This window comes from Rhinoderma darwinii, chromosome 2 (genome assembly GCF_050947455.1).
Source record: "Rhinoderma darwinii isolate aRhiDar2 chromosome 2, aRhiDar2.hap1, whole genome shotgun sequence".
Taxonomy (NCBI): domain Eukaryota; kingdom Metazoa; phylum Chordata; class Amphibia; order Anura; family Rhinodermatidae; genus Rhinoderma; species Rhinoderma darwinii.
Window position 1 is genome coordinate 128,738,312 of NC_134688.1, and position 15,586 is coordinate 128,753,897.

General features: G+C 42.9%; 1 protein-coding gene across 3 annotated transcripts in view; it reads left to right on the top strand.

Moving 5' to 3' along the window:
• VWA8 (von Willebrand factor A domain containing 8) overlaps positions 1–15,586 on the top strand; it is a 458,876-nt gene that overhangs the window by 11,612 nt on the left and 431,678 nt on the right. The gene's annotated exons all lie outside the window — the stretch shown is intronic.

Here is a 15,586-nt window from a genome sequence, read left to right on the forward strand (position 1 = left end):
TGCGGATGGATTAGACATAAGTTTAAACTTTTCCCGACATATAAACCAAAGTGTGAGGGAGTGTTTGATAATGCTATTTTCAATGCCAGAAATGTGAGATCTTAAAACCGGAGACCACATCAGTGCCTTTAGTGAGGATGGAGATGTAGTAAGGGATTCAAACAAAACCCATCTTACGGTGCTGGGGTCACAGTTCCATGCTGCGATCTGTGAGATTTGTGCCGCATAGTAATATAATTTCAGGTCCGGAAGACTAAGTCCCCCACTAACCGTGGAGCGATGTAAGGTGGACTTACCCACTCTTGATCCTTTATTCGCCCAAATGAATTTATTTATTATCCGCTGTATATGTGAGATGGCATAAAGCGGAACCCTAACGGGAAGGGCCCTAAATAAATACAGCAGCTTGGGTAGAATGGTCATTCGAACTGCAGCGAGTCTGCCCAACCAAGATATATGGTACCTAGACCACTCCTCTAATAATTTCCTGATAGATGCAAATTTTTTAGGGTAGTTACTTAAGTATAAAGTAGTTGGATCTCTAACTAGAGCTATTCCTAAGTATGTCATGTGAGAGTGTTTCCACTGAAATCCAAAGTTAAGTTTTAACAGGTCCACCTGTTCCATCGACATTTGTATCTGCATTGCTGTGGATTTAAGCGGATTTACTATTAACCCTGAGTAAGCCCCAAAGCGGGTAAGAGTGTTCATGAGATTTGGTAAAGAAACCATTGGCGTTGTAATGAATAATAGCATATCATCTGCATAAATGCTAAATTTAAACTCATGAGATTGCTCCCTGTATCCCTTAATGTCTGGATTTAGACGAATATGCTGTGCAAGAGGCTCCATGGCAAGAGCGAACAAGAGAGGAGACAACGGGCATCCCTGTCGTGTCCCTTTTTGTATCTGAAAATAAGGAGAGTATTGACCTAGGAATTTTACTCTAGCTTGTGGAGAGTGATATACCGCCCTGATAGCGTCTAGGTACGGACCCCTAATGCCAAATTGTGTAAGTGTGCTATATAAGTAGTTCCAGTCCACCGAATCAAATGCTTTCTGGATATCTAAGCTCAAAATTAGTAATTGGCGTTTGTGCGTAGTAGCATGAAGAATAATATTGTGAGCCAATCGAATATTGTCCGTTGCTTGTCGTGATGGTATGAAGCCCGTTTGATCAGGAGAAATTAGGGAGGTCATATATGGTGCAAGTCTATTTGAAAGTATTTTAGTAAATATCTTGTAGTCTACATTAAGTACTGATATTGGACGTAAATTTGCACAGTGGGTTTCATCTTTTCCAGGTTTTGGAATGAGTGAAATATTAGCCTGTGAAAATTCAGGAGGGGGTACTTCCCCTGCCAGAAGTGTGTTGAAATATGTGGTTAGATGTGGTGTTAATGTCTGTGAAAATGTTTTGTAATATAAAGCGGAGTAACCATCAGGGCCTGGACACTTGGAAGATGTGAGGTTTTTTATTCTTTCAGTGACCTCTTCTGCTGTGATCGGGGAATTAAGTTGTAAACTTGCCTCATCTGTCAGAGATGGAAGCGGGTGTGTTGAAAGCCATTCAGATAAATCTGTGGAGTTCAAGGATTGGGGTTTGCTATACAAAGCACTACAGAATGTACTCATGGTGTCTAATATATCAAGCGGATTGGTTGTTAGTGTTCCCGTGTTGTTATGCATGTGGTAAATTTGTTTACCTCTAATGTGGGAGTTTAGTTTTCTGGAGAACATTGAGGTAGCTCGATTGGAATATGCATACAATTTTGCCTTGCCCCATCGAAGTGCTTTTTCAGCCTTGCTCTCCTCCAATGCTCTAAGGCTATGTTCACACGGAGTATTTTGGGGGAGGAATATCTGCCTCAAAGCTCCAAACGGAATTTTGAGGCAGATATTCCTCCCCCAAAATACTCCGTGTGAATAGCAATGATCGCGCCGTTTTTCGCCCGCGGCCATTGAGCGCCGCGGGCAGAAAACACGCTTTCTCCTGCCTCCCATTGAAGTCAATGGGAGGTCGGAGGCGGAAGCGCCCGAAGATAGGGCATGTCGCTTCTTTTTCCCGCGAGGCAGTTTTACTGCTCGCGGGAAAAAGACGCCGACGCCTCCCATTGAAATCAATGGGAGGCGTTCTCGGGCCGTTTCTGCCGAGTTTTGCGACGCGGTTTCCGCGTCAAAAAACTCGGCAAAAGACCCCGTGTGAACATAGCCTAAGAGAGCAGCGAGTTTCCTCTATCTGAGCTTTAATCATAGTATTTGGTTTATTAATATACTGACGCTCTAGTCTTGTAAGGGTCGATAGCAATTTATTAAGAAGTTGCAATCTATCTCTTTTCAATTTTGATCCTTTTGCCATTAGTACACCTCTCAATACTGCTTTATGTGCCAGCCATATTTGAGCAGAAGAAGTATTTGGTAGGGAATTAATGGCAAAATACTCTTGTAGAGCGCTGGATATGGATGTGACTATTTCTGGATGAGAAAGTAGGGAATCATTCAGCCTCCATGAAGGCGGACGTGTGACGTTGCCAATGCAAACTTGGAGTGAGTGGATATTGTGGTCTGACCAAGCACATTGGGTGTATACAGTATTATGTGGTCTAACAGATAGCTGGGAGGAAGTTAGGATGTAGTCAATCCGAGAATAACTGTCATGTACTGCGGAGTAAAACGAGAATTCCTTATCTAGGGGATGATCTTGTCTCCACAGATCTACGAGAGATAATTGTTTCATCCTATACATTAATGATTTCGGTGCTGACTGTGCATTAGCTTGGGGACGGCTTCTATCCCATTGGGCATTCATCACTATGTTGAAATCGCCCCCTAGGATAATGTAGGAGTCGGAGAATTTCTCCAGCTGTTTAAAGAACTTAGTAAAGAAGGAGGTTGCTGAATGGTTAGGTGCATAAATCGTTGCAAAGGTAATACGTTGTCCCGCTAGTTGTCCTGTAAGGATTATGTACCTACCATCTGAGTCTATTATGGAGTCAGTTACTGTAAATGGAAGTGTATTTCTGAAGAAAATGGCTACTCCTTTTTTCCTTGTGTCCGAGGTGGATAAGTAAACTCTCTGGAACATCTTATCAAAGTATTTTGGGTAACTAGTATGAGTAAAATGTGTTTCCTGTAACATTATAACATCGCCATGGAGCCTCTTGTAATTATTAAAGGCCATTCGTCTCTTCGTTGGGTTATTAAAGCCTTTTACATTATGTGTAATAACAGTATATGCCATAGAAATTCGATAGAGTTACATTATTTAGATAAGCAGACAGTACTTTTGTATGTAAAATATAGCTGCAGCCAACGTAAATAACATCTTTTACAGTTAACGTCAACATAAAAAAACAAAAGTGGAGTGCGGCTAAGTGCCCTCCACGTGACCCCATTCGGGTCTCTTTCTCTTTCTCAACTTGCTGAACAAAACCCGCGCTCGATAAAACCGGCTCTGAGCAAGTTCAGCAAATCTAGCACAGGGGCGTCACCAGAGTTTTGGCTGACCCACCACAATATCAAGCGGATTATGCAATGTTAGACAAGTAAAAATGTAGAATTAGCTTAAGTACAATATTTACCAGCAGGGCAGTCTATTGCCCTATATTCATCCAGGGTCCTCCCCCTCCCAGCCGGGAGGACAAGGTCCCATGGAGAAGGGGAAAAATAAACCAATACAAAAAAAATGTCCATAGCGACCATACAGATTATTACATCAGGTATACGTTACAAATATATTTCGCCACCCTCCGTCTCAGGTCACAGTCGGTGTTCTAGATCTCAGTGAAACTGGTCCTGCAGGAGGAGTCATATGCAGTTGTCGGCGACGTGCTGTTGTCCAAATGGGTTCCAACGGGAGGCTTTGATGAGGACGATTAGCTGATTCTGGAGTAGGAGTCCCTTCTCTGAGGCCTAGTCGAGTGATCAGTCTCCATCCCATATCCAGTGCTGAGATAGTATGCGGAGCACCCTTGTATTGAAAGGTCAACCGGAATGGAAATCCCCATCTGTATCTGATTCCAGCCACTCTCAGAATGTCCGTAAGAGGTTTCAGTTGTCTCCGTTTTTCCAAAGTAACTGGAGAGATATCCGCAAAAATCTGTAGCGGTTCTTGGGTAAAGGAGAGTGGAGTTTTTTCTCTTGCCGCTTTAAGGACCTCTTCCTTCACTGTAAAGTAGTGAAGTCGCAGAACTATGTCCCTTGGTCTTTCTCCAACCGCCGGCCTGGGTCGCAGCGCCCGATGTATACGGTCCATCTGGAATTGATTCGTCGGGACATTCGGTAGTAGGTATGTAAAGAGTTGTATCGCATAGTCCCTGAGATCCTCCACCATTTCTGAGACTCCTCTTAAGCGCAGGTTATTCCGTCTAGATCTGTTTTCTAAGTCTTCCAGATGAAGATGTATCGATTTCATGAGATCAATTTCGGTTTTGAGTTCGCTGTGCGCTTTAACCAACTCATCATGTTTTGTTTCCAGAAGATCTGTGCGAGTGCCAATTGATGTTATCTCCATGGTAAGATCATGCGTCGCTCTTTGTAATTCGGTATAAAGAGAGGTCTTCAATTTCTGGTACAGTGCGTCTATACACGTTGTTAGGTCCTCTTTCGTAAGATGATCCTCCCTGACCATTTCAGGCGCTATTGAGGGTGAAGTTCTTTTTGGAGATCTCTGTGGTAAGGGGACTGAGTCACCCGCCATTGAGGCCTGTGATGCTGACATATCCGAATCCGTATCCTGAAATATGGAAGGTAACGAATTTCTGCGAAATATATCTGGGATGGAAGATCGAATTGAAGCCGCCTTAGAAGACTTGCCCCGCCTCGGCATTGGATCGTATTCTTCAGGGGACCTTATAATCAGATAGGTTGTATGCAGCTTATGTAGGTCCGTGGTAGACAGTTATGCAGTGAGTCAGATCAATTTAGTAAGATTAAGGCATCACATAGAGCTTCTCAGGTGAAATAGTGCAGCACTGTGGCCACTTCTGTAGTGGTTTAATAAAATTTATTAGTTTAACAGAGTATGGAACTCCTGCCTTGTATTGCTATAATGTGCTCCGCTGCGGAATGGTCTGCAGGTGGATGCCCTCACTAATCCAGGCCCCAGTCTCTCAGACAGTGGTAGGCCGCAGCTGGTAATGTGGCTGAGAGAGTCTCTAATGTCCCTTGACCATAGGAGAGGGTCCAGTTGTGCCCTGGGTAGTTGGGCAATGAAGTAGGGGAGATTTGGGAAGCCCACCTGGTTTCCTTTGTCTGCTGTGGCCAGGTCCGGACTTCCGAGTTCCGTCCGGGTCAAAATTTAGTCCCCGGCTCCGGCCGCGTGTGTAGGCCCCGATGTCAAATACCTCCGTTTTTGGCCCAAAAGCCTGGATTTTGCTCGTAATCGTCTAGGGGGATCCAGTTATACTGTGGGGTTTCACCCCGAAGCTCGTCCAGAGGAGGATGCCTGCTATTTTTCACCGGGATTCTGGAGCACCATGTAAGTGCATCCGTTCAGCCTTGCCGTCGTAGCCACGCCCCCACAAACTACCACTTTTTAAGCTTAAGTGTAAAAAAGACATTTTGTGCACGGGTTTTTAAAATTCTGTTGCTCCTTAGCGACAGAGTAAATGCTACTGATTTGTAATTAGCAGTGCATTCTACAGCCCTTTTTAATTGCAGCAGACCTAGTGCGGGATAACACTAGAAAGGGTGCCTAATCGTCTGTTTTAGTTCAGCGATTGTGTGGCCGCATCTTTATGCCACTTTAGTATGTAAGGTGCTGCAGATGTTGCCTATTGCTTCTGCTCAGCCAATAAGCCTCCTCATTTAGCACAGAGGAGCTTGTTTTTTACGTTTAAGGAGTCACCGTGAAAGATTCACTTGAAAGAACCAGCATTAGCATATATTGAATTCCATGTGGCAGTAAAAATGGCACTAAAGCTCCAGATTTAGGGAATCCTACGGTTTCAGCAAAATGTTTTTTAGAACTTTATTGATTTTTGAAAGCACGTAGGATGCATTTACACCTTTATGGTAAAGTATTCTTAACGTTGACATCCTTTACATCAGTTATTTAGTGTAAAGTGTATTTAACCGGTTAAGGACTAGGCTGGTTTACAGCTAAATGACCAGAGCAAATTTTACAATTTTGCTATGCGCTTCTTTAGATGACTATAACTCTGCAGGTGAATAAAGTTCATCTTTGAATTTTACACTCTTTTTAAAGAACAGATAGGGCTTTGTTTTAGTGGCATTTGTCAGTATATATAATTTTTATTTTTTTCTCTAAAGTGGGCAAAATTGGAAAAAAATTCAAGAATTTAGCAATTGCGTCAGTTTATGCTAGCATATTTCACACACCGTATGGACCACGGACAAAATTAATCTCCTTTCACATTCTTCCACTTCTCCCGTGCATGGGGATACCAAATATGTGTGCTTTATTCACTGTGCGGGCATGTGCCAGGGCCTGGTATAAAAGGAGGCTTTTTGGCCTTTTCAGTCCAGGAATTTTGCATTTGATTTTATAGCCGCATACTGTTTTCTTGGGGGCGTAATGCTGCTGAAACATTAGAAAAACCACATAAATGACTTCATTCACACAAGTAGACCCCACAAGGTTTCCTTCAAGGGTTTTATCATATTTTTAGACAGTCCAGTTTTCTTCTGAAAGTTTCTTGAATAAGATGGATCAAAATAAAATTAGCAATTTTTTAGCAAATGCGTCCGTTTATACCAGCATTTTTAACACACAGTTTAGACCACGGGCAAAATTAATCTCCTTTAACATTCTTCCACTTCCCCTGTGCATGGGGATACCAAATATGTGGGCCTTATTATCACATAGAGATGTAGGAGGGCGGACGATAGAAGAAGCTTATTTCACAAATCGCTTTTTTTCAAAGCTGGTTTTACAAAACTCAACAGAGTTTCTATAACACTTCCAAAATATCTGCTCTTGAAGCAGAAATCCCAAAATATTAATCTAGGGGTATAATGGGAATTTATTTTTTGGGGTTTTCTAAAATAAGAAATTGCAGGTTTATGCAAATGGAGCTATCCAGCAGATTAACTTTAGAAAACATTCAAACATGACATCCACCCCCCACCCTTTCCCTCCCTCACCCTTGGAGTAAAATCAGGGGAAAAATAAAAAAGTAATGTAGGGCAAATATATTTTCAACAAATTAACTAAAATCTAATAATGCAGAACAGTGTGGTATTTTTTAAAACATGGCTCAATGCACAGGCCTGGTTGCGAGGGACATGAGGGACAGAAATATCGGGAATCTTTGCGGTGCCCGTCTTTTCTGTAGCACTTTTTCTGGGGGTTGCTTCTGGTTGGTGTTGGGGGAATCCGACTGATGAAGTGTCTTTCAGTCAGTCGCGTGACATCCTCAGACTGGGGGCATTCTCTGGTGTCCTGAACATCAAAAATGAGGCCTTCAATAATTTTCTCCTGGAAATCCAGGTATGTGTCTCTGCCTCTGTTTTTTTTGTAGAGCATAAATGAGTTGTGGATGGCCACCTGTAACAAATAAATGGCCACTTTTTTTGTACCAGGTTTTTGTTTTTCGCTTTACTAAATAGGGCTGTAAAACCTGGTCGCTTAAATCCACCCCCCCATGGACTTGTTATATTCGGACACGCTCACTGGTTTGTGCTTGTCCGATGTTGCCCCTCTTTCCCTCACTGCCACTGTTCCTGCGGTATGAATCGTGCTTAGCACATACACGTCTTTGCGATCCCTGAACTTGACCGCCAGCAATTCCTCAGATGCATAAGCACAGGAGTCCCCCTTTACCATGCGCTTCCCCACTAATTGCTGTGGAAAACCAATTCGGTTTTTGCGCATGGTACCACATGCCCCAGTCCTTGCAACATGCAAATGCCTAAACAGGGGCACACTGGAATAAAAATTGTCGCAGTACAGGTGGTACCCCTTGTGAAGCAGAGGCTGTATTTTCTCCCACACAATTTTGCTGCTGGTGGAAAGATCAGGGGGGCATCCAGGAACATTTATTGAGCGGTCCTGCCCTTCATAAATCCTGAAGGCGGTGGTATATCCTGACCCGCTTTCGCACAGTTTATAAAGCTTAACGCCATATCTTGCCCTTTTAAAGGTAGATATTGGCGAAAGCTAAGTCTGTCATGGAAGTTGAGGAGGGATTCGTCCACACTTACATTCTGCTCAGGGGTGTAGAGTTGCAGAAATAAATTATTCAGGGAATTTATTAGCGGTCTTATTTTGAACAACCGATCCCGGTTTGCATCGGTACTTAGGGGGGCCTGTGCGTTGTCGTTGAAGTGGAGGAACCTCATTATTGTCTCATAACGAGACCTAGGCATTACTGCAGAATATACTGGGGTGGCTTGGGCGGGTCTTGTTGACCAGTAAGACCTAATGGAGGGCTTTTTGACAATACCCATATTTAGGGTGAGCCCCAAATTTTTTTTTAATTCCTGCAAATTGGTGGGCGTCCAATCTCTGGCATGGGTGGATGAAGGTTTCTGCCTTATATATTGAGTGGCATATAAATTTGTTTCGTGGACAATCTGATTTAGGATGTCGTCCGTTATAAATAAATGGAAGTAATCCATTTGGACAAAATTTGTATTGTCCACGGTTATGCCAGGAGTGGCAGTAAATCCGTGGATTCTAGGCCCAAAAGATTGGGCAGGTGCCCATACAAGAGCCTGGACTGGAGGGACCAGGCTGTCCCGTGCTACAGCGCTACTTGGCCCTGCGCTTTCATGTTCTGCAGTTTCAACTGCATCAGGGACAACGTACCCTGAAGATGAACCTGAAGTGACGCTGTCATCGTCACTGCCCAAAACGGGTTCCATCTCTGACGCCATCTCTGATGCGGTCTCCGACTCAGACCACAGCATGGCGTATGCCTCCTCGGTGCTAAACAACTTCCTCGCCATAACGTCACTAACACTAACGAAACCAATTTTTTTTTTTTTTTTTTATAAAACACAAACTAACTGGTATATATATATATACACTACCGCTAACAAAAAAATAAACCGCTATTGCTATATATATTATATATATGTGGATATATATATATAATTATATACTCCCTACCTGCCTATTCCAATAGAATAAAAGAAAGAAAGGTAGATAGATAGAAAAAAAGATAGATGGATAGATAGATTGTATAGATAGATAGAAATCTATCTATACTGAGAATGTTTTATAGTGTAACTGTATTTTTTTCCACTGTATTCTTCTGGCAGCAATTCTCTCGAGTCTCTTCTTCTCCTCAAACTGAAACAATGTTTGAGGAGAAGAAAAGAGGCAGGAGATTTACTGCCAGAAAAGTAAAAGTAAAACAAATGTGGTCGCTGTGATAGGTTTTCACAGCGACCACATGTTCAGGGACCATCAGATTGGTCCCTGATACTCTGCCCAGTGCCCAGAGCTGTTGGTAACAGCGTGGGCACAGGGCTGTGTGCACGCGATCGCGTGCACCCTGTTTTATACGCAGAAATGCATGTGATCGCTGTGATTGGTTGTCACAGCGATCACATGTTCAGGGGCCAAAAGATTGGCCCCTGACATTCTGCCCAGTGCCCATGGCTGTTATCAACAGCCAGGTCACAGAGCTGTGTGCACGCGATCGATCGCGCGTGCACAGTCTCTGAAGTGCCGCCGTAATTAGTCTATACGGCGGACTTCAGAGACCCTGACCGCTGGCCGTATATATACAGCCAGCGGTCGGGAACCTGTTAATACGATGAAATACTTTTAAGCTGGGTTTACATGGCAAATAGTGTCAAAATGGTGCTATTTTGCTATGGTTTGCGGAAAAAAATGCACTTTGACAGCATCCTTTGAACCTAGCCTAATATACTTGTCCTTCTCAATGAATTAGAATATCATCAAAAAGTTAATTTATTTCAGTAATTCAATTTCAAAAAGTGAAACTCCTATATTATATAGATCCATTACACACAGAGTGATCTATTTCCAGCATTTTTTTCTTTTAATGTTGATGATTATGGCTAACAGTTACTGAAAACACAAAATTTAGTGTCTCAGAAAATTAGAATATTCTATAAGCCCAATTTCACAAATGATTTTTAATACCAAAATATTGGCCTACTGAAAAGTATGTACATATATTAACATAGAGAAAAAAGGAGCCAAACACCACAATTGAAAAAGTAAAAAATATAAATTTTTATTAAATCAATTTAAAAATAAGGACATATATAAAACCATAGAGGAACCAAAATTAGACCTGTACAACGGCCATGCATAGACTAGTGTAAACACCGCATATGTTCATGATATAAGGATACATAATCTCTGTTATTTGCATTAGTGAGACAGGCAAATACTGTGATTTAAACCGTCCAAAATACTGATGTTATAAATGCACAATTTTCTAGCCATCACAATTTGGCCATTGTCAGAGTCGACCAGATCCTTACGTTTGCACATTTTTCCTGTTTCGAACACTTTAACTTTAACAATTGACTGTTCTCTTGCTGTCTAATATATCCCACCCCTTGACAGTAGCCATTGTCAATGAGATAATCAATGTTATTCACTTCAACTGTCAGTGGTTCCAATGTTATGGCTAAATGGTGTATACTAGTCCATCTCAGTGAATTAGAATATTATCAAAAAGTTAATTTATTTCAGTAATTCATTTAAAAAAGTGAAACTAATATATTATATAGATTCATTACACACAGAGTGATCTATTTCCAGCATTTTTTTCTTTTAATGTTGATGATTATGGCGAACAGTTAATGAAAACTCGAAATTTAGTCACTTAGAATATTGGGTAAAAGTTGAAGATTGTAGACTCGTGGTGTCACACTCTAATAAGCGAATCAACACAAAACACCTGCAAAGGTTTCCTAAGCTTTTAAAAGGACCGGTCTGTTGCTCAGTGGTCCAAAGTCCTGTTTTCAGATAAAAGTAAATTTTGCATTTCATTGGGAAATCTCGGTCCCAGAGTCTGGAAAGAGAGTGGAGAGGCATCAATCCAAGTTGACAGTGTGTAGTTTCCACGGTCAGTGATGGTTCGGGGAGCCAGGTCATCTGCTGGTGTTGGTCCACAGTGTTATATCAAGTCCAGAGTTCAGCACAGTTGTCTACCAGGAAGTTTTAGAGAACTTCATGCTTCCCTCTGCTGACAAGCTTTATGAAGATGCGGATTTCATTTTCCAGCAGAACTTGGCACCTTCCCACACTGTCAAAAGTACCAATACCTGGTTTAATAACCACATTATCACTGTGCTTGATTGGCCAGCAAACTCGCCTGATCTAAACCCCATAGAGAATCTATGGGGTATTATCAAGAGGAAGATGAGAGACACCAGACCCAATAATGCAGGCGAGCTTAGTATTACCACCTCCAAACTATCTCCAAATAAGTTATTACCAGAATAGAAACTCCATAAATTACATATATTAACATAGAAAAAAAAAGGAGCTGGGGTGGTGATGGCGGAGTGAGGACGCGTGAGCTTGGAGCTCCGGACCCACACCACTTACCACACACTGCCTCGGGTCTCCTGAAGTTCTCCATCACAAACCTCGGACTTACGGGGTCTGTGTCGGCAGCTCCGTAGAAATGAATGGAGCGCCGGTCGCGCTTGTGCGCATGCGTGACCAGCGCTCCTTTTATTTTTATCGAGCTGTGCAGACTCCGGAAGTCAGAGGTTAGTCATGGAGAACATTGGGGGACTTTCGGTCCCCCGTTCTCCCTATCGCTACCAGCGATCACACATGTATCCCCTATACTGTGGATAGGGGATACATGTCTTTTCTAGGACACACTACAGGTCAGATTTTTTTGGGGGGTTGCGGCTGCATGGCGTTACCTACAGGGGGGCTGTATAGCATTACCTACAGGAGGGCTGTATAGCGTTACCTACAGGGGGGGCTGTATAGCGTTACCTACAGGGGGAGCTGTATAGCGTTACCTACAGGGGGGGCTGTATAGCGTTACCTACAGGGGGGCTGTATAGCGTTACCTACAGGGGGAGGTTGGCGTTACTTACAGGGGGGGCTGTATGGCGTTACCTACAAGGGGGGCTGTATGGAGTTACCTACAGGGGGGGCTGTATGACGTTACCTACAGGGGGGTACTGTATGGAGTTATCTACAGGGGGTACTGTATGGCGTTCTCTACAGAGGGGGTGTATGGCGTTCTCTACAGGGGGCTGTAAGGCCTTACCTACAGGGGGGCTGTATGGCGTTACCTACAGGGGGGCTGTATGGCGTTACCTACAGGGGGGCTGTATGGCGTTACCTACAGAGGGGGCTGTATGGCGTTATCTACAGAGGGGGCTGTATGGTGTTATCTACAGGGGGGGCTGTATGATATCTACAGGGGGGGGCTGTATGGCGTTATCTACTGAGGGGGCTGTATGGCGTTATCTACAGGGGGGCTGTAAAAAAGGCACTATCTACAAGGGGGGGGGGGGTTGTGTGACACCCAGGGGAGGCGGGAGCCCCAGTCAAAAGTTTGCTATGGGGCCCAGTCTTTCCTAGTTACGCCCCTGTGTATAGGGATGTAGAACAACAGACTTGAAATGCTTTTCTTGGCTATAGATCTGGAGTCCTTTAAAATGCTATATGTACCATAGTATATTTTACCAGCTGTATCTATCTTCTCGGTCCTGTAATTTCATTATAAAGTGTTGTACCATGTGAATCTTCCAAAAATATATCAAAACTAAATAGAGTAAATTTTTATCTAATTCTAAAGCCGTCTCGCCGTTTTCACAGAAAAATATGTAACGAAGTTAATTGTCATATGTATTCAATCACTGAAGTCGTCCTCGTGATAACTGGAAAAGTATTTTCGAGCTCGTGCTAAATCTTATCTGTGTTTCTGTCTGGATAGCATATTTCCTTACTTGAAAGTTTGGTTTCAGCGGCATCCGGGCTTAGGTACGTCTATTCATAGCAGTGTCTGCCTAAATGGCTTAATTGACTTTTATGACATTAGTCGATTTTTGCATGTTCCGTTAAGAAGATATGATGATAGCATATGTGTAGAATTATGTTATTTATCGCAGTGTTTAGTTAGATCATCTTTTCCAGTTTTACTGTATGTTAAAATAAATCCCATACGCTAGAAACTGATGGAATATCACAGAGATAGTGTTTTTTCCCTTTATGTGCTAGTCCTCACAAACACGTGCCATTAAGAAAAATGGATTAAAGAGGAATCTTATTCAGTATTTCATACGCCTCACTTAATCTCCGGAATGTTGAAGTCAAATGTGCCTAATTTACTAAGAGGCGTACTACTCTTAACCACTTCCTGACCAGAGGCTTTACCCCCCCCCCCTTCCTGACTAGGCCCATTTTCAAGTTTTAGCCATGTGCCAATTTAAAAGAAAATTGTTCTTCTATTACTCTTCCAGCCTAAATGTATTTGGTCTTGTCTTGTTTTTCTCAGAACACGTTGGCTTCCATATTTTGTATAAAAAAAATAGATATATTTTACTTTTTAAAAAATGTAAAAGGGAAATAAAAAAATAAAAAAATGTGAATATGTGATTTTAGGTGTTTTGCTTTTTTTTAACATCTGGTGCATGTGTTAGGGATCTGCCAGGTACTTCATCTAGCTACACTCCTGGGATTAATCAATCCACACCTGAGGCCAGACCTGTTCGACTGACACCTTCTCCCACCAACCAGGGTGGCAGGCTCAGGAGTGGGAGAGCCTATCGCGGCCTGGTCTCTCGGAGTTAGCTCCGCCCCCTGCCCTTTATTACCTGCCCTGTGCTCTCCCTCAGTGCTTGTAATTCTTTTGGATTCCTGGCCCCACTGCTGCTTGCTCCAGCCTGCTTCTGCCGTGCTTCTGCCTTGCTGCAGTTCTGCTTGACCTGCTTTGCTTGCCCTGGCTTGCTTCTGTCTCCGTGTCCGCTCGGGTGTACTCACTTCGTCCTGGTCCTGACTGTTCGTTCGCCGCCCCGTTTCCTCGTGGCGTCCCGTGGCTACTGCCCCTTCCCTTGCGTGTTCCCTGTTTGTCTTCCTGTGCACTTAGCCAGCGTAGGGACCGCCGCCCAGTTGTACCTCGTCGCCTAGGGCGGGTCGTTGCAAGTAGGCAGGGACAGGGCGGTGGGTAGATTAGGGCTCACTTTCCCTTCACCTCCTTCCTGCCATTACAGCATGCCACTGGGTAAACACACCTAAATACATATTTGGCAACTTCTGCCGACTTCAGCGATACTAAATGTGTGCGCATTTCTTACACGCTGGGCACAAGGCGGAACTTGCAATGAATGATGTGCAAACTGGCTCTTGGAGAGCAAATTTTCCAAAGCTGGTTTGCGGACACCATACGACCATTACAGATGTTGTGAAGTGCCAAAAGACAGTCCACACCCCCAAAATTATTCTTATTAGAAAATTAGACCCCAAGTTATTAGTTTAGTGACCTATAAAAGATTTTAGCCTTCTATTTTTTTTCCAGACAATTCATTGACTTTGAAGGAAAAAATTAAAACTGCCATTTTTTCCCCCAAATATGTGAATTCAGGTGACCTTTTCTGGCATCTGGTGCATGCCACTGGGTAAACACACCTGAATACATATTTGGCAACTTCTGCCGACTTCAACTATACCAAATTTGTGTATGCGACCAGTGTCGCGGCCAAAGTCGCCGTGTAGCTCCTTCCTAAAACTGTACAATAAATCTATATATAGGATATAAAAGAGATAGGTAAATAGAAATAATAATAATAATCTTTATTTGTATAACACAAAAAAAAAATATCGCAATTTAGATAGGTAGATGATTAGAATATCTTTATGTATCTAGAAATGCAAAAATCCAGCAGCAGTGGTTGCAGGCCCCAGGGAACCGACCAATGTCCCAGGTATATAGTAGTCAAAAATATGAGCAGCACTCCAAATATTCAAGTGAAAAACGATAGGTACTTTATTTCCTGTGCGACGTTTCAGCCCTTTCCTCTAGAGCCTTTCTCAAGACTCAAGGGCTGAAACTTCGCACAGGGAATAAAGTACCTATTGTTTTTCACTTGAATATTTGGAGTGCTGCTCATTCTTTATCTATCTATCTATCTATCTATCTATCTATCTATCTATCTATCTATCTATCTATCTATCTATCTATCTATCTATCTATCTATCTATCTATCTATCTATCTATCTATCTATCTATCTCGTATCTATTTATCTGTGTATCTATCTTTCTCGTATCTATCTGTGTATCTATGTAGCTGCCGAAAGGGAGGGCGGAAAAGGGGTGCTGTGAGGGGGCGGGACCTGCTGCGAGGATGGGGAAGCTCCACTGACGGGTAAAGTATTGTCACGGGTAAAGACAACGCTGATTGGTCTCCGGGCAGAGCTCCGAGATGTCAGCTAAATGCCGCCTCAGAGCGGAAAATAGTATAAAACTGCAGGACGTTCTGGAACATCCCTGCAGAGTTAATTGTGGACCGGCCGGACATTTATAGTCTAATAAATTTGGCGCATCTCTGGCCGTCCGTGTGGCAAAAAGTCAAATCTACACGAGCCATAAACTGTCGTAAATTTGTGCCATAAGTTACACCAGTTTCTGGTGTAGATTATAGTAAATTTGTTGGACATTGCTTA